The sequence below is a fragment of a genome, unplaced genomic scaffold (genome assembly GCF_019419815.1).
Source record: "Pyrus x bretschneideri cultivar Hongxiangsu unplaced genomic scaffold, Pyrus_bretschneideri_v1 Contig74, whole genome shotgun sequence".
Taxonomy (NCBI): domain Eukaryota; kingdom Viridiplantae; phylum Streptophyta; class Magnoliopsida; order Rosales; family Rosaceae; genus Pyrus; species Pyrus x bretschneideri.
The window spans coordinates 1818895-1840100 of NW_025999814.1; the positions used below are offsets into that span (position 1 = coordinate 1818895).

The 21206-nt window shown below is 36.8% G+C and overlaps 1 pseudogene; it reads left to right on the forward strand.

Annotated features, from left to right (window-relative positions):
* Positions 1 to 19867, forward strand: part of LOC108867458 — a 166167-nt pseudogene extending 146300 nt beyond the window's left edge.
* The last annotated feature ends 1339 nt before the right edge of the window (positions 19868 to 21206 follow it).

Sequence of the window (21206 nt, forward strand, 5' to 3'; positions counted from 1 at the left end):
AAATTATGTGACATTCCATAAATACGAAAAAGTCTACGTAGATGCCTATGAACAGAAGAAGGAAAAACATTTATCTACACATCACTATAATACAAAATAACAAAATAAAATGATCACAAAATACTTTTGAAGTGTAATAAGTATTAGTGCAAGGAAATGACGGGCCTATATACACTTCTCGGTTGGTGTTAGGACTTGGATATGATTTAGTTTTCATGTTTTTTTCTTTTATAAATTAGCATTGTTTATAGAGTTTTAATTTTTATGTCAACTGGATGAGTAGAATTTTAAACTTTTTTAATACCCCTAAACCCTATCATAAATGACGGATGTGGGCTGGACATAATATAAAAAGTTTTTAGAAATGTGTAACCCGTAATAAGATAACGTGGGTTGGACATGAAGATGACAATTGCCGTTTGTTTGGATAGTTGGATAGTGCTTATATCAAAAATTGGAGCGATGTTTTCATCGTCCATTTTTTTAATCTAAGGGGCCACATTCATTGATGAAATTTAGGATGAAGCTTTGAGGGAGGGTTTGATTCATCCAATGAATAAAAACAATCTTGGCTAAGAGTGTAGAAAAAGTATATCTCACGTAAGCATCTCCCATGTGTGTTGTGTTTCATTTCACTATGTTACCCCTATTATAAGCAGTTACTTTTGTGTTGTCTTTTTTATTGAATGAGTACTTAATGTTGTCATCTACTATTTTTTATTTATTTACATATACTTGCTATTGTTCATGGTCTTTAAGTAGGAACGTGCATCTAAAATCATATGTTGTTTGATAAGTGCATGAATAACATTTAAATCATTACTTTACACAAAGTAAAAACGAAAAACATGATAACTTTTTAGGACGTGCATGATAAAAAAAAATAGTTCCTCTTTGCACAATACATTTAAAATATATCTTGACAAAGATTAGGAAAAAATATATGCAGTTTGAGAAAAACTTTGTAGACGTGGTTGAATTTGTCTCTTCCACGTTTGATTTCTAAATTGTACAATACTACTACTTTGTTGGGTAGTTGTTAATTATTTTCTCTATCAAAGTAAGAACATAATTGGAATATTAAAAGCTTCACTTATTTAGGCTTCTCTCTTTATATATATAGATATAGATTAAGCAAACAAAAAATCAAAACACACTTTGAGACGTTTTCGCAAAAACTTTGTAAACTAATATAGTGATATGCAATCTCTTGCATGGAAAGCAAATTAGAAATACATAGCACAACTCTATACTATATATCGTATTTGGCAGATCTATGAATAATCAAATAGCATCAATATGATCAGAAATGAATGATCGATGAGAAACAGTTAATTAATGGCAGTGAATTTGATTTGAAAAGAGACTAATAAAAATACTGCTAAAGAAGCCGCACTTGTCGTTTATGGTGAGTGAAAGGCTACTTCAAGAAGCTGCAGTTGTTGATCACGGCGAGTGAAATGGGTCTTCCTGTAAAAGAAAATTAACATGAAGGCTTTCCTGTTTTCCTTCCTTCTTTGTTCCTACGTTCTAAATTATCTGACAATTCACTTTGTGGATATAATAGTAGAAAAAGAGAATATTGGAGAAACCAAAAGTGTAAACGAAATACGTAAACGATGGCTTCGATTTTCTGCAAAAGGAGAGAAAACTGAACCTTACCTGAAGAAAAATTTAAATTAAGCAATAGATTCTGGGGCGTTACCTTTAAAAATGGCCATATGATGCTCTGCCTTCCTGCAATGCACTTTGCACGGGAATAAACAGGAAAAAAATTGGGAAAAATAATGGATAAATAGAAGTGATCCCAGAATCTGAAATTAAAACGCAGGATAAAAAGGGAGATAGAAATCAAATGCCAAAGAAGACAAAAGAGAAGAAAAGGGTGGAAGCAAATACCTGAGAGATTGGCGATCAATTAAATGTGGAATCAAATGGCAACTGCCCATAGCAGTTTGAAATCTGATGCCACGTTCATTTTCTCCTCGTGTCAAGTTGCACGATGGTGTCGGTTTAATACATGCTTCAGATACAGTTTGAAACCTCTGAGACTACTGACAACTGCATATAACAGTTTCTCCTTCTTCACGTTCTAATTTCTTTCCTCATCTTTTTCTGCTTCCCACGTTTTTGTCATTCCTCACAATCTCTCGCTCACACATACACCATATCACATTTACCTTCACTGCCTGCACCGAATGCAAATGATTTGAAAACCTAATGGAAAAAGCCTGATAAATAATCGGAAAATGGATTAATATAAACAAAAACTCCCCAGAGCCAATAGTTTCCTTGTAAGCATAAGAAACTCACCAATGGGCACTTACATGGAAAAGAAACAAATCCAGTTTTTCACTCAAAAGCAAATAATCAACAATCATGCATGAAAACGGAAGGAAATTAAAAAGAATTTGATGAATAGCGGACAAACGCTGGAAGGAATACATAGAAAATGGAGAATCAAGATTGACCTGCGATAAGAATTAGTCGATGTAGAGGAAGAGTCTTTGTCAATCTGTATCTTTGTTTCTCCCTCCCCTCGTTCTCTTCGCTTCACCAAACTGGGGCTCTCCCTTTATATATATAGATTATTATATTATAACCAAACAACGTAATATAAAATAATAAAAATTACCTTATATTATTATTTTATTATTTTTAGGCTAAAAGTATAAATGACAAATTAATACATAATTAGGTTTCTTCTACTTTCCATATTTTTACCCTATTCGTTCAAAACAAAAAAAAAAAACCTATGTCCTATCCGACAAAGTTGCACTGCTCTCCAAAAAAAAGAAAAACCATGAATCACCGTCAAATTATTTTCTAATGAAATTCAATACTGGGTAAGTTCCTCATCTCGTTTATTTTATTTCTTGATTCAATTGTTAGGTTAATTATTTCTTTGGTCCTTGAATTTGTCTATTAGGGTTAAAGATTTGGGGAAATAATCCATGTTTCATGGTTCTTGTGTTTGTAATTAATAAAAAGAGCTTGACGACAATATTAATAAAAAGATTTGGGGAATGGGAATGCATTTATTCTACCTATTATGCCCTCTTAATATTTTTAAAATTTCAAGTTTGCACACAAAAAATATTTTGGAATAAGGGTATTATAGTAATCACACTGGTTTTCATTCCTATTCAGGTAAATTAGTAAACAACTTATATGAATGTAGTACTATTTATATTCCGATTCCAGAACATTTAAGTAAACAGCTTCAATAGGAATACGATTTTGACTTCTCCTCATTTCAACTCCTCCTCAATACGATTTTGACTTCTCTTCATTTCAACTCCTCCTTAATTCAATTCCTCCTCAATTCAATTCCTCTTATTTTCATTACAATTATGTAAACGCATAACAAATGTAATATTACCTTTATGATTTTTGGTTTACATTGGTTCCTGATAGTATTTGGGTCCTACAGGCTACAGGTGAACTTGAAATACAATGTGAAGCTTCCAGGACATTAGTTGAGCAATAGTAATCCCTTGCATAAAATGACAGCTCCAAAAGGTCCCTGTACTCTTCGCAGACGAAGTCTCAATTAGATTAATGCTTAAATTAAATATCAACCTTATTATTTATCCGTAATTTAAAGACATAAAATCTAAGAAATAATTCGTGCAATTCAATATCAAATTTTATGCATACTCACAATTAAGTACAATGGCAATGCACGTGAAATATGAGTTTGAAAAACCTAAGAGCTCCTATTAGAATTTATGTAGGATTTTGAAAAAAAAAAACTCCAATTATGCTCCAATTAAAAAACGAGGATATATGAGGTAAGGTAGGAGTGGCCGCAATTGAAGATAAGATGAGAGAAAATTGGTTAAAGTGGTTTGAAAATGTGAACCGAAGACCTACAGATGGTTCTGTTAGAAAATGCAACTATGAGACAAAGGCTCAGAGCAAAAGGGGGAGAGGAAGAACTATAAAGACTTGGAAAGATACTTCAAAAATAGATATGAAATACTTGGAGCTAATGGAAGACTTGACGTAAAAACGGTGCAATGGCTTTCTAGGATTCATATAGAAGACCTTACTTAGTGTGATTGTGCAAATCCTTATTAGGATTCGATCTACAATATTTTCTAGATATATTGTAATTGTATTCCTTGGAGAGTAAGATTCTCTCTCCACAATAAATAAAGGCATAATGAGTTGAGATAACATACACCACAAAATTCGCCAATTCTCTCTTCTCTCTCTTGTCGCTGGCCTCCCTCTCTTGTCTATAATACCTCAGAAAATAGCCCTACAACATGTTATCAACGAGCTCCCGCTGCTGTACTAAGGAACTGAAGGTTCTTCGTGGTGATTCTTCTACAACTAGCATTCAAAGGCTTTCTTACCCTCAAGTATCGTGACGTTCACACTTTATTATTTTTAGTTTTTTTTTTTGTCTCGCTTTCATACCTAAACTTAATTGTTTTTATGCTTTAATACTTTCGTTAGGCTTTCCGTCAAATTTTCTGTTAAGTGATGACATGGCGTAACTTTGGCCCACCATATTTGCCAAGAATTATATTTGGACACGGTGGCTTGGATTTACAAGAGAATCTCTCATTCACAAGACAAATATGGTGGGCTAAAGTTATGTCACGTCATCACTTAACGAAAAGCCTAACAGAAGTACTAAAGTGTAAAAAAAAAAAAAAAAAATTAGTTTAGGTATGAAACAGAGACAAAAAAAAAAAAAAAAAAAACCAAAAATAGTAAAATACGAATGTCACGATACTTGACTGTAATAAAATGAGAATTACCCAAAAAAAAAAAAAACCAAATTCATATTGGCTGCATCATATCTTGGTAGAAGTAGAATGTGTCTCCCTCTCTAATCCAACACTCGGAACCAAATAACTTTTGTATGACCTTGACCATAATAAATAAAAAAAATTAAAAAATTAAAAATTAAAAAAAAAAAAAAAAAAAACTTTCTACGAGTAGCAAAGCTAGAAAGCTAATTTAGATTGACACTCACCTAATCCAAAAAGCTAATTTAGAACGATAATTTAGTATTACTGTGCTTTGAAAAAAAACTGATTTTGTTGTGCTGTGAGAATAAACTCATTTTTGCTGCTTCACATTTTCAACTTTTTTCATCCAAAACTGTGAAAATAAGTTGTTTTTAAGTATTTACCAAATACCTTTTTGAGCTCAGCTTTTTTTTTATACCCACTTTTTATAAAAGCACTTCAGTACCAAACCAGTAACTAATCTTGTATTAACAAGCCCAGCCAAGAGGAGTGAACGCTTATCAAGATTAGGGCCTAGTTTGAGATTATGATGCTTTTTTTTTTTTTTTTTTTTTTAAAAACAACTTATTATAAAATATGAAATATTAAATATGTTTGCTAAAAATAAAAATAAAATAAATAAATAAATAAAAACTTAAAAAAAAACTGTTATGAATGACAGTAGAAAAGCAGAAGTAGGATCTACCATGCTTCTAAAAAAAGTATTTTTTTTCTTTCAAAATATAGTAATTAGTGTTCATTTAATGAAAATTTCAAATGGCAAATATAATGTGACAACCTGTCCCTGAAATTACCTTTTTTTTAATTATTTTAATCGAGGAAATTGACAAAAATGCCTCTAGAGGTAAGGACTTTAACTTTTGTTGACCATCTTCTAGAGAAACGTATGAATTATTCTTTTAGCATATTTGAGTAGTACTCGTTAGTACGAGCGTATAGGTGAAAGCTGTTTGCGAGTCCGAATTATATCGGTATAGTTACAAACGTTTAAAATTAGTAATTTAAAGTTAGATATAAATTATTTAAAAACTTCCCACCATAGGGGAAGGGTAACCAAGCAGAAGTGAGGGAATGTGCCACTGGGGAGGAAGCTCCCATCTGATGGGAGACAGACGAACCAGAGAAAGAGAAGAGGAAAGGACCAATGAGAAGGGAGAGCAAAAGGGAAAGGAGGGAGGAGAGAGATAGAGGGGATCGACCGGATCCCCTGGACTCATTTTTGACCCGGACCCCTAAGAGATTTTTCGTTGCTTCATCCGGCGATTTTTGGATGAATTTCATCGTTCCACCACTTGGGAACTTCTCACCGGTCATTCTTCTTCGATTTCCCACACAAAATTTACGAGATTTGACCCTGTTTCGTAATGTGCAGCGACGGCACCCCCGTGAGTCCCTAGGCGGTGATCCGTCATTTTTGAATGCAAGCTCATCGATCTCCACCATCAACCAACTTCCCTTGAACCCGGGAAAAGCCCCAATTTCTCTAAAACCTGTCGGAGTCCAAGATTTGGGTGTAGTTCGATTCGACTCTACGGATGCTCCGACGCCCCTAATATTTGTTACATCCCATATCGTCCAAGGGAGTGGAACTTGTAAGCCTTATATGTATATTCTCATCTCTACTTAGCACGATGCTTTTTGGAAGCTCACTGGCTTCGGGTTCCATTGGAACTCTGAAGTTAAGCGAGTTCGTGCGAGAGCAATCCCAGGATGGGTGACCCATTGAGAAGTTCTCGTGTGAATTCCTAGGAACAAAACCGTAAGGGTGTGGTAGAAGCCCAAAACAGACAATATCGTGCTACAGTAGAGTTAAACCCAAGATGTGGTGGGGGCCCAGGCCGAGATGGTATCAGAGTCAATCCCTGGCCAGAAGTGTGTCGACGAGGACGTTAGGCTCCTAAGGGGGGTGGATTGTTACATCCCACATCACCGAAGGGAGTGAATCCTGTAAGCCTTATATGTATATTCTCGTCTCTACCTAGCACGAGGCCTTTTGGGAGCTCACTGAGTTCGCGCGAGAGCAATCTTAGGATGAGTGACACATTGGGAAGTTCTCGTGTGAGTTCCCAGAAACAAAACCGTGAGGGTGTGGTAGGGGCCTAAAGCGGACAATATCATGCCACAATGGAGTTGAGCATGGGATGTGGTGGGGGCCCGCACCACAAATTTTGAATATGCGGGTAACTGCAATTATCTATACCCATGAATATTTTGCCCATGTCAAATATGATATTAACTGTGATGTAATTCCACATGTCAGATATGACATGGATCGTACGGTTCCAGTTGTCAGATATGACATGGATAACCCAATCCCAGTTGTCAGATATGACATGGATCGCGCGGTCCCGTACATTTCAAAATTTTAGGTTAAGCAACAATATGACCGCCAAAATAGGATTGAAGGAATAAAGCATTGGATTATAAAATTGGGGTGCAAAGATGCCACGCAGCGCGATCCAGTAGGTAGCCCACACTAAGCCAAGCCCTACCCAGATAATGAAGCGGTATAGAAGTCGGGCAGAGAGGACAAAAAGTCCAAACCAAACAACAGACAGCGTTGCCGTGGCCACAACAGAGAAAATGTAGAAACGGGGAAGGCATGGGCAGTTATTCAGTTTGCAGTCGCAACTAGCCACATTGGCGGAGGGAGGTCTGACAAAGTAGCTCGGATCCACCACCAGGGGAAACAGAATGGTAGCTAAGGCCGAGAGGATGGTCAGAGTCTCGCTTAGATGTGGTTGCGGATATAGAGGCGGATTTGGAAGTGGATATGAAGGAGGATTTTGATTTTCATTTACCGCCATAGAGTGTGCTTAAAAGAAGCGACTAGGAGCAGGAGGAGGGACTGGGAGGTGGGGTTAAGGGTTGTTTTTTATACTACTGCGGGCAGTGGATTTTGGAAACTATTTGGACACAATCTTTTTTTTTTGTTTTTTTTTGGTATATATCGATACTTTTACACTAAAGAGATGGAGAGTTCGACTAAGCCATACTGTAATACTATTGAGTGGCCATTCAGACAAAATCTTAAATAAAGCATTTTATTCGGCCAAAGAAAGGTTTTTTTTTTGTCAATGATTAAGAAAGCTTTAAATAAAGGATACTTTGGGGAAATTTGGAAAAATAACCATATACACTTAATGACAAAAACATTCATCTTTACTGTTTTTTTTTTCTTCGAACAAATGATATTCTCTACACTAAGGGGGATGGGGTAGGTTTAGCCTCACAAAGGACTAGCAATAATGTGGTTCAAAATTCGCTTTTCGCGAGAATCTAACCTAAGACCTCTCACTTATAAGTGAAGAGGAGTACCGCTAAACCGTAGTACTAAAAACAACAATTAGTTGAGATCTTGAAGCATATAAGAGGTATCCTCTTAAACACTACCCAGTACCCCTACTCCTATATGTATATAGATAAGGAGTAGATATAGATATTCAATTGTAATCAAAGAACATGAAAATTGAAGATAACCTAGTAAACTAAACATAAAAATGAATTAGGAACTGAATCTCCTAAGCAAAATTTAAATCTAAAAATAGAGGAGCAAAAACCCTTTTAAGCTAAAATATGTGTGAAATCCCACATCGCCCAAGGGAATGATCCTTAAATGTATATTCCCATCCCTACCTAGCACGAGGCCTTTTGGGAGCTCACTGGTTTCGGGTTTCGTAGGAACTCCGAAGTCAAGCGAGAAGGGGGCTAGAGCAATCCTATGATGGGTAACCCACTGGGAAGTTGCTCGTGAGTTCCCAAAAACAAAACCGTGAGGGAATGGTAAGCCCAAAGCGGACAATATCGTGCTACGGTGGTGGAGTAGGCCCGGGAAGTGGTCCCCCCCCGGCCAGGATGTAACAATTTGGTATCATAGCCTAACCCTAGCCGCGTGTGTGCCGACGAGGACGTCGGGCCCCTAAGGGGGGTGGATTGTGAAATCCCACATCGCCCAGGGGAGTGATCCTTAAATGTATATTCTCATCCCTACCTAGCACGAGGCCTTTTGGGAGCTCACTGGCTTCGGGTTCCGTAAGAACTCCGAAGTTAAGCGAGAAGGGGGCTAGAGCAATCCCATGATGGGTGACCCACTGAGAAGTTGCTCATGAGTTCCCAAAAACAAAACCGTGAGGGAATGGTAAGCCCAAAGCGGACAATATCGTGCTACGGTGGTGGAGTGGGCCTTGGAAGTGGTCCCCCCCGGCCGGGATGTGACAACCCTGGCCGCGTGTGTGCCGACGAGGACGTCGAGCCCCTGAGGGGGGTGGATTGTGACATCCCACATCGCCCAGGGGAGTGATCCTTAAATATATATTCTCATCCCTACCTAGCACGAGGCCTTTTGGGAGCTCACTGGCTTCGGGTTCCGTAGGAACTCCGAAGTTAAGCGAGAAGGAGGTTAAAGCAATCCCATGATGGGTGACCCACTGGGAAGTTGCTCGCGAGTTCCCAAAAACAAAACCGTGAGGGAATGGTAAGCCCAAAGCGGACAATATCGTGCTACGGTAGTGGAGCGGGACCGGGAAGTGGTCCGCCCCGGGCAGGGATGTGACATATGTGTGAGGTTTTTTGCTAAACTGGTGTGTGAAAATATAAAGCCAATAATGTAATAAATCCTGAATAATATAAAAGTCAATATTGTAATGAATCCCGAAGAAAAACATTCACATCATACACTGAAATGGAGTCTAATTAGATTTTTGCAAGTTTGGTGATTGTGACTCATCCCACCACACCGAAGGATTCATAATATATTCACCAACATTGAAACATGAAAATCATTAAATTTTTTACTAAAGCCATGATCTAAAATATCAAAAAGTTGATTTAGAAATCAAAAGCTACAATTAACGAGTGTACCATTGTTTATTGGACAAATTGAAAAAGGCTGCTGCTCCATGTTACATTTTTTTTTGGGTGAAAACGTCCCTGCTGCTTCATTATGCAAAATCAAAAGGTGCTTTTCTGGTTTAAGGTGAGAAACGAGAAGCTTGCGAGAAAATTTAAAGGAGGTTTTGTTTTTGTTATGAGAAATCCTAATATTTAGATTGTATTAGTACTTATACATCAAAGTTTGGTTAAAATTATCATAAAACTAAAATAATGACTGTAATTTTATATGAGATCTCATAAATGATTACTTTTTCAATTTTCTTGATACTTTGGACAAATGTAACGTACTTGACGATTGAATCATTCCGCCTTTCCTCATTTCCGCACTTCTACTCATTTCCACACTTAGGACAATATAGCTAATCATTAGACTTAAGATAACACAACCCATTTGCTATGGGCCCAGTGACTCACCTTCCTGCGTTCAGTTTCTCCGCATGTGGTTAGTAAATTGACTTCGATCAAAGCATGCATTATCGTTGTGTGGAGCATCAACAACGAATTAGATTCGCAAGAACCATTAACTGGTTTTTTCAATACAAGGGGAAGCTTTTATGTTTCTGATTTTTATCCCATTCTATCAGACCAACCTACAAAAACAAAGCAGTTCTTCCGTAACCAGTCATTCATAATATCAAATAAATCATTTTTGTCTTTGGTAAATTTACCAACGGTCCATTTACTGTGCCTTGCAGAAAAACATAGGATTAATTTCAGTTTACTAGTATGAAATTTCTTAGTTTTAAACATTTCATACATCAAGTTTTTTTTTTTTTGTCCCAATTTGGTATCTAAAGTCATAATTCTGAGACACTTTCACATATCCGTTAAGTTTTTCGTCAGAATCTCCGTTAACTGATGACGCGGCGTCCACATGAACAATGACTGGACATTACAAGTCAATATGAGCCCACGTGAATGTTAAAAAATAAAAATAAAAATAATGTGTAACAGGGCCTGCTACTGGAACTCGTGCAACAACTTGAACAACAGCCCCATTACAAATGAAGTTAATGCTGCAAACTCATCACCTGCCTTCTAAATTTTGGCTTTACGGGGAAGGTATGCTTAAACTGTTGTTGTACCTAAACTCTCCTCTTTCTTCCGTACTCTATGCCCACATTCAACGATAAACCTGTTACTACCATTTTACAAAATGTGAAGTGATGGCTAAAGCTGTCCCTCTTACATATTTCTTCATTTTTCTGTAATATCCTTGGCTTACTTTAGGGGAGCACCGCCAAGCCTGAAGGGCTACATGATATAGTAAGGGCTGGGGCAATGGGACTGAAGCTGCACGAGGACTGGGGAGCACTCATGCTGCAATCGACAATTGTTTGGCCGTTGGAGATCGATATGACATCCAGGTACTATATTCTTTATTTTATGTTAGGTCTTTGTTTGGGCCCAAAATATTGGGATTGGGCCGAGCAGCAAGACGGGCTCGGCCCAAGGTAATGACATGCGATGGGCCAAATAATGAAACCCGGACCAGCTGGCAGGGTCGTCGAGATCCTATCTTAAAAGTAGTCCAGATAAGTGAGGAAAGGTCGAGGAAATCCTGGTGCAATCAGGATTCTCGACCAGCAAGGGATAAAGCCTCAAAAGGAGGAGAATTCAGAATCCCAGTAGGACTAGGGTTGTTCGAGTTAAAGGTGAAATGGGATAAGGACTCCCAATCCAGATCAGAATGGGATTCAAGGAGCGAGGTGCTATAAATACAAGAAATTACGCAATGGAAAAGCCCCTTCAACATCAGCATACAATTGCCCTGCGCAAATTCTCTCAAACACTTTGAGATTTTTTCCTTTTCTTTTCCCGCCGACACACCTTCAGTTTGGATAAACAGCACTGTGGAAGCAACCGGTGGGCACCTTCAGTTTGGATAAACAGCACTGCTGCCGCAGAATCAGCCGACCGAGACACACCTTCAGTTTGGATAAACAGCACTGCGTCGAGGTCGACCGATTATCTATCTAAGTCTCGGCCGAGGAAGGTTTTCGAACCTTTGTTGGTAGAGGTCATCTTACTAAGCCATTTCGGCATAGTTGGGTGTTACGAATTGCTCTGCTCGGCGCATTGGAGGCCGAGCGAGTTTATGATTGGATACTCACAAATAAGTTTCAGGGTTCGGCATTCCGACGGCCGAACTACGTTTACCATCAAGACATACATCACATTCGAATACCTGTGCCCGTATAGTTTGGTCTCAATTCGGCGTGCTTATACCCTTACGAATATAATCACAGTGGCCGAATCAGGCTTCGACGAGTTGTGAACTCCGTAGAATTAGTAGCCTTGTCTTCAGGCTATAGAATCCAGAGACCGAGAGCGTTCCTTCCTCGGTCGCAATCGCAAGATACAGAAGTCAACAGCGCGCTCAACGCGACCACATCAAATTCTACTCCTCGGCCTAGCTCGGCCGACGAGTTGGCACGCCCTGCATTCAACCGAAGGACATTAGTTAGCTCATTAGTTATTCGGCCTGCGCGCCACGTAGGTTCTGTAATTTTTGTAGTCAACAGTCTTATAGGGTGTTTCGTGGTATTTTCTTACGAGTTTCACAATTCTGATCTGTAGGAGTAAACTAGACTCAGAAAGATTAATACACTAGCCAAGAACACAAGGATTAATCAACTAAATCACAATCCTTAAATTATGCATAATACAAGTGTAAGAACTGCAGCAACCTTCTCCTCTCTACAAAACTCAATACTCTCCAACTTATAGGTAATTGGAACAATAAGAGCGCGTTTTGTGAGAGCAGGGGCTTGTGGCTTTATACTACAAGACCTAGATTGCCCTATAACAATCCTACAAGGAATACAAGACTGCATTCCTTACACAAGTATGAGTCCTATTCTTAAGATTATCAACACGGAGTTTCAATCCAAACCAAATCGAATTAACTCTCATAAACATATTAAGACTTCTTTATAACAATCTGAGACAACAAGGATTATTATCAAACCGTATGAATCACACGCATACTCTAATATTCTCCTACTTGAGTATGATTCACAACAATAAATAATCATCTCAAATTCAATATAAAGGTGATCACACAAGCCTTACACATATGTCTCCAATATTAACATGATACTACTCACACATATCAGACCATGAATTCATAATATCCTCTACAATACAATGTACAGATTAAGGGTGGGCGCTTGGAACCGAAAACCAAAACTGAAACACAAATTGAATCAGATCGCACCGAACGGTTTGGTTTTGTGGTTTTGAAACGGTTGCAGTTTTGAAACCGAACCGCGGCAAAGAAAACGATTTGGTTTCGGTTTTGGGTTTTCAAAACCGCACGAACCAAAACCGAAACTGAAACGGCCCCATATATCCTACTAGTTGTGATGTTATGTTGCGTGGGTTTGTATGCATGTATCCTTGCTAGTATTCGGCATTTTCAATGTGGATCCTTACTACCATTCTTTCAATCGTTTGTGCTGCTATGTGTGTGGTATAATTGATAATGCATGGTAATAATTTTAAGTACCTATGAAAGGCTGGATCACATATATCATTAATACTTTAACCAAAAGTTAGCCTCATTATTTCCAATACAGAAACTGAAATATGCCAATGGCAAGGGAGATATTACTCTGCTTGCAGATAACATCGAAAAGTATGTTAAAAGTGATAACATCTGGTTGACATTCAGGCTCTTGACAATTTGACAAAGCATTTCATTGACAAGTTTCAATCCTTACTACCATTATAATTGATAAATGTGTTGTATGGTTTACCTCGTAATGGTGCTAAGTTATTTCTACAGTTCTGGTGCAGTTTTTCTACATTTTTGGTGCAGTTTTTCCGCAGTTTTTTTTTTTGTTTTTTTTTTTTTTGCAGTTTTGCTGTATTGTTGTTGTTTTTGCTGCATGTTATTAATTAATATATGAAGAAAATAAGACCGTCTTATACTTAAATATGTATATTTTAAATTGTACATTTTTTTTCTTAAAAACCGAACCGAAACTGTTTGAAACCGTACTGCACCAAACCAAATAGTTTGGTTTCATTTTGATTTTGGATTCAAAACCGCACCGCACCCACCCCTAATACAGATTCATCTTATAAATCACAAAGTTCAATTCATGCTTGTAGTAACATTTCACAGCTCATGAGCAAACCAAAAGTTTACTCCCACTCATAAAGCCCAAAATATAAACCAAAATATTATAATTCACCAACAGCTTTATCAAAATTCGAAAATATTGACTCAAGAGCCTTTATTGAATTATCAAACTGTTTTCATTGAACAACTGATCACATATTTATCTGGAAGGGTTGAACTATATGAAAACATCAACTAACTAGATAACATAAACAAAATCTAGCTACAAAGCATAAAACTAAGTACAAAGCATAAAGTTCTAAACTAGAATACTTAGCTTCTAGAAAACCTGGTGCAACATACTCCCACTTATAAAGCATTCCACAACAGGCTTCCATAAGCTCTTGATAACAAGTATAATTACTCCCACTTATCAAGAGCATCCACCACTCCTATTCAAGCAATATGAGCTTTGAAAACTCCATTTGGCGAGGTTTTGGTTAAAGGATCAGCAATCATGAAATCCGTGGCCAAATGTTCCACAATGATGGCACCTTCTTTCACTTTTTCCTTCACCTTAAGAGCAACCATACAAGCTCTATAACAAACTGTAGCCATATTCATATAAGTGATCACCAAATCTTTTGGATGACAAAAGCTTAACCTCACATACAACTTACCTATGCATTTTAAAGTATTGAACTTAAGAATCTTTTTTGTTACATCGCAGAATTAGCTCAGAAGTCACAACATACTTAATTTGCACTTTGTAATTATGTGAACCAATATAGCTAAACCAAACCAATTTGCTCCCACTTAACTAGTTCATACTTAACACAACCAAGTTAAGTACAAGTTAATAGCAACTATATTAACTAAAAATCATTCCAATACAATGAATGACTAATCAAAATCCATATGGAAACTAAATTCTTTTCCTTTTGAATGCTAACATAATAGGATCCTTCTCATTACTTAAACAAATTAAGTAACACAAATAATTCAACCAATTGCTTCAATAAAACCATAAACTGACTTTTAAGCATCCATATGAATTATAATGGCGGGCCTAAATACTCTTAGCCTTATGCTTACATTCGAACATATAATTCTCCCACTTAAGCATAAGCAGAATATACTGCACATCCAATAAAGAAACCGGAGATATGAACCAATTGTTTCCCGATTCCTCACCAATTGCATAATCTCAGTTTAGTCATATACACCTAAACCATTATGCAAACAGTCTATGTATCAAAAGATAGTCACAATCCATTCGGAAAAAACTTATCTCACTTAAACCCAAAATCACCAGTTTCAACAACGATCAAAATCAGAATAGCAAGCACAATATTTTTGCATTAAATTTGATCCTAACTAGTTCAATATCCATCGAGCAAGATCAACAAAATCTTGATAATGTTTGGATATATATCACAACTATATGTCTTGATTAAAATGAGATAATCAAGACCACTATTTCTTCTGGAGAACTCAAAGTTCATCTTCCTCCCTATTTGTGATTTCAACCAAAATATAATAGCGGAAGCATGCATCATGAAATCACAAATATACATATACAATAAGCATGCATCTTAAACTCCATGATTTTCACAATACAATAAGCACAGGCTTTCTTATGAATTCATAAATTAAATCAATATGCATTCGGCAATGTCAATTTGTGTTGTACAATAGACAACAGCTATATATAATCATACAACTAATTTATAAGGCTAAGATCAATATATATCGCCACAAAATCTAATTTGGATCAACTAACAAAAATAAGATCATTACAAAAATAAAACCCATATTACACCAATGTAAACAGATATGTCATATATGCACAATAACAAGTCTACCCAAAACATATTTCACATATATATGTTCATTCATCTGTTCATATATTTTCTTGTATGCATGCATCAGTATGCAGAGAAACTTATGCAAGTGCTATTTGATATAGATAAAACCGCATGCCCATAATTACAACATCTATGCACAAATGCTATCTCCATATGCATACAGATTTCATTCATATATGCTATTATATATAAATCACAAAGCAATTGGCATCCACTTTATATATGCATTTGTATTTGTTGCTTTATAATACCTGTTGAATTGCATATGCAGTCAAATCCATTCCAAACCAAACAAGCATATCTTGTATTTACCACATTTAAAGTCCAACAACTAAATTGATAGAGATCAGATTTTTGTAAAATTAGTCATGCAGTCGAAGATTTAAGGTAAATCTTGCCAAGAATTAAGAGGATCAAGGAAATTTTAAGAATTGCTTGGCAATATATGCTCTCGTAAGGATGACGGTGCATACAATAGCATACACATAGACTCTTTAATGAAAAATAGATATATCTAGACCTACACTAATTTATTTATGCAACAAGGTATGATTCCAGACATCTCACGTAAATCACAAGTTGGCATCTATAGGGATTTCGAGTTTAATCATGCCTTCAAAATATATATAAATAAACAAGCATACTCGAAATAGCAAAAGCCCTAATTCATTATGCTCCAACTCATCGCACTATAATCATACACATAGGAGAACAATTAATCATGCATGAAACAGTGAACTGAGTTACCCGACTGCATCACTGGACCCCAATTTGTCAACCCGATTGCAATTCCTCGGTTCCATTGCAGATTTTCAAAGTAAATTCACCATTGTTACAGATGCGCCGAACCAAAATCATCGCCAAAGTTATCGGCCAGAATCCCATCGGCACCAATTCCCATTCAGATTTCAATAATACAAGAGAAAACAATAGAACAAGGAATGAGTCAATATTAATATGAAGAATCAGAAAGATAACACGATCTTCTTTCAATGATTTTTAACAACATAATTAGTTGATCAGAATACATCTTTACTCATATAAAGGATTAAGAAACCACAATTACCTCAATCTGTAGACATCATAATGAACACAGCGGAAGTTATAATTCTCAAAATTAGAACTATGATGTTTAAGATATATGTGTTTTGCTGAATCACTTTATTGATCTCCAAGGAAGCAAGCAAGAATAAGTTCACCCTTTCCCATATTGAAGAACACGAGTTTCTCCCCTTTTGGATTGATAATAAATCCCTAGTTTTCCCTTTTATGTTGCCAGGGTCAGAAATAAAAAAACAAAAAACAAAAAGCTATTCCTAAAACAACATCGTATTATCATTGTTCTATAAAACCAATAAACAGACTTGTTCTTTAACTTAATTCACAATTAGTTTTGCAGATTGAAGGACCAGTGATTAAACTTAATTGAAAAATCCATTGGCTTTGATACCACATGTAAGAGTAAACTAGACTTGAAAGATTAATACACTAGCCAAGAACACAAGGATTAATCAACTAAATCACAATCCTTAAATTATGTATGTAATACAAGTGTAAGAACTGCAGCAATTATACCAACACATACCTGTAGACATGAAAACCTGCACACAACCTTCTCCTCGCTGCAAAACTCAGTACTCTCCAACTTATAGGTAATTAGAACAATAAGAGCGCGTTTTGTGAGAGTAGGGGCTTGTGACTTTATACTACAAGACCTGGATTGCCCTATAACAATCCTACAAGGAATACAAGACTGCATTCCTTATACAAGTATGAGTCCTATTCTTAAGCTTATCAACACGGAGTTTAATCCAAACCAAAGTCAAATTAACTCTCATAAACATATTAAGACTTCTTTATAGTAATCTGAGACAATAAAGATTATTACCAAACCGTATGAATCACACTCATACTCTAACATGATCTTGATAGGTTAACATCCATACAGACACCTTGAATGCGTCTGGATTTGTAGAGCATACAATTGCTGCATTTAAAGGAAGAACTATCCATATTTACCACAGGTATAATCACATTCTGGGTCTATTTGACAAGTCGGCAATTTTTCTTCAGTCTTCTACAAGTTCATGACCACCGTACTTTGTACTCAGGGAAGAGGCAAAACATTTTTTGGTAGCTAAGGCATCACACTGACTACAGTTTGAGATGCCGTTTGGTCACATCTTGACATTTATCTAACCATTCCTGCATACTTGAATATTTTAAATTTTCGTACCTATATTTTTTTTCTATTGAGTCTTGATGACTTTTCAGTAGGATTATATTGCTCAGTAACACGTACTTCCAGTGATTATGAGCATCTGTGGCGTAGCTTCCTGCATGTTATTACTTTCGTTTCTTCTTTTCTTCTTATTTGTGTATTTCATTTTTAGTTCTCATACTTTGTCCTTGTTATCTCTCGGCAGTGAAGGTGCTGGGGGCCATGCTCCAGATATAATCAAAGTCTGCGGTGTGAAAAATGTCCCGCCGTCGTCAACGAATCCCACGCGGCCTTTCACCTCAAACACTATAGATGAGCATCTTGATATGCTGGTATGAGAAGATAATATAAGTAGTGATACAGCATGGTCTAAGGTCGTTTAGAGTCTTTAGACTGAATGTTGTTTTGAAATTTCAAATGCATACAGATGGTTTGCCATCACCTCGACAAGGACATTCCCGAGGATGTATCTTTTGTTTAATCAAGAATAAGGGCTGAAACAATTGCCGCAGAAGATATTTTGCACGACATGGGGGCAATTAGCATTGTATCGTCTAATTCATAGGCTATGGGTCGCATCGGAGAGGTTCTTATTACCTTCACCTATGCATTCTGGTTCCTTCTGATCATAGAAAACTTTTATGAATTGAGATACATGCCCGCATATGTCTGTTTGTATCGACTTCATTGAAACTGTAACAAAACAGTAACAAAAAACGAAAACAGAAAGTCCTTATTCGAATTGAATTGTAGAACGACATTATCATTGTCGCATTTTACCAAACCATGGATTTTCATGCCTTCACTTGAAAGTCTCTGTTTCTGGTGTTGGTAGTAGCCTTTGTCTATTTATTCCACACACAGGCATGTATAAGGCTTATTGTCTGAAAACTTTTCGTGCCAGGTGATAGTCAGAACTTGGCAAACAGCTGACAAGATGAAGTCACAAAGAGGGTTGATAGAACCTAGTTGATCCGACAATGACAGCTTCCGGATCAAACGGTACATCGCAAAGTACACTATGAATTCAGCAGTAGTTAATGGAATTTTTCAGTATGTTGGTTCTATTGAGGTATGCCACTCTTAATAGACAACCAAAATAATTCGTTTCAAGCTTTTTTTAACTTCTCTCATTTGGAGCAGAGCATTTGAGAAACAAATGAATAAAAGTTAAGCTAAATGCTTTGAGCTTCAACCTTTTTGGATATGTAACTTTCCTGGACGAAACTTACCTTTTTTGAATTACTTGCGTATCATGGGCTCTACAAACACTGTTATTGCCATTAAAATAGCTGAATTCTCATTCTTCTCATGGGCTTTGCATGTTATGCAGGCGGGGAAACTGGCTGATCTTGTTCTATGGAAGCCTTCGTTAACCAGAAATGGTGATAAAATGTGGTGCAATTGCATGGGCTAATATGGGTGATCCAAATGTAAGCATCCCCACTCCTGAACCGGTAAAGTTTATAGTTTACAACAATTCTTAGGCATGGATGCATTTTCTTGTCATGACAAATCTTTTGCATGATCGATGAGGAGGGTCCGAAAGGATTTGGAGATAGCAGTAGATATTCGTCTGGGATGTGTAATAATTTTAGCAATTTTTGTTCTGATTACTCTAGAAAACCTTATGTGTTAGCAGGTTATTTCAAGGCCTATGCTTGGTGCATTTGTCAAGGCTGGTAGTACTCATTCCATTGCTGTTGTCAGCCAAGCATGGATCTCTCTCTCTCTCTCTCTCTCTCTCTCACACACACACACACACACACGAGATTCATTAGCAAGACTGATTCTCTTTATTTCACTGTGCAAACAAGCAGCTGTAGATAATTGGGTTAAAGACTTGTATTGCCTTGAGAAGAGAGAGGTTGATCCGGAAACATACACGGTGACAGCAGACGGCATGGTTCTTACCCGCAGTCCAGCCACCACAGTTCCACTTTCTCGGAACTACTTCATGTTTTATGCTCCTTCACAGTTCCTAAAAACCACCTCTCCCACTAGTATTATAATTCAAAAGTCTAATGAGCTCAAAGAAAACACCTGAAATATGTACAAATAGAACCAGTTATAGACTTTTAAGAAAAAAATACAACGGGAGGGCACTAACTTATGTTTTATTGTATGGCTTAATGTCTGTTAAGTGTCCTGGGATTCTACGTGTGCATGTTTCCTAATAAATGTTGGTTCGTTGACATTTTTGTGAGGCACAACCTTCCCGAGTTTGATATATAAGGATCTTGTTCTAGCTTGTTTTGATAATGTGAATCTATATATTTGGTCGATCATAGAAAATCTATTAAAATAAACCAGCAAGGAGCCTTAAAAATGGGTAATCATGCAAGTGAGTGTTCTTGGTCTCCAATTAATATGTCTTTCACATGTGGAACTGCTGGAACAAAAAATTAATAATATAGAAATAATTAAGAAAATGAAAATTTATTTATTTTCTGAATTTTAAAAAATAAATAAAAATAAGAACCCTAATAGTGGTAGCAGCTCCTGCAGCTACACCTCCCCTCCTAATCTCCCCCACCAGCTTCCCACCGCACACACTTCAACTGAACCACATCCCCCACCCCGCCCCACACCCCCCCCCCCCCTCCCTCCTCCCTCCTCCCTCCCAACTCCCTTCACTCTCTCATTGGATTCCCCCCCCCCCCCGTCCCACTCTCTTCCTCCGCCCTCCCTCCCTTCACTCTCTCATTGAATCCAGATTTGTGGAGTATAGCTAGGAGATTTAGAAGTCATCGATCAAATGCAATAGGCGGTTCCACCAAGACTTGTTGGTTTCATATCAAGATAGTTGGAGAAATAGGGTTGTTGGGCGGGGGAGCAGGGTCGGTTTAGAGATTTTTGAGGCCTGAAGCGATGTCAAAAAATATGCTCTCACTTCATATAAAAAAATTATTTGTTTTCACACGTAAGACATCAATAAAATTATATTTAGAAAAACACTTCAAACTAAATAGTTTAAAAACACGAAATAACTAATTTATTTGTATCGAGAGAAGGAAACCAAAAAACTTCGGGCTTACAAGTAGGTAGATTATGAGTTTTGTTTTCCATCTGAACTTTTAAAGTGTTTTTGTATAAATCGTGAGGTATTTTTTCTTATTTACTAACCTCGTCAATATAAGACTAAAAATATAATAATATTTTCGAGTCTTTAAGGATATGTATAAGTAATGAATGAACACTAAATTAAACATTTTGATGATACGTAATATTATTTGCAAATTTGGTTTAAAAATTTAGTCTACACGTTACTCTTTGTTGAAGATTAGAATTGAATTGGAACGGATATTTAAAAATAATAACCCACATAACTACTAGCTAGTAAATAAATTAACAGCCAAACAAAAATTTGTAAAAATTGAAAAAAA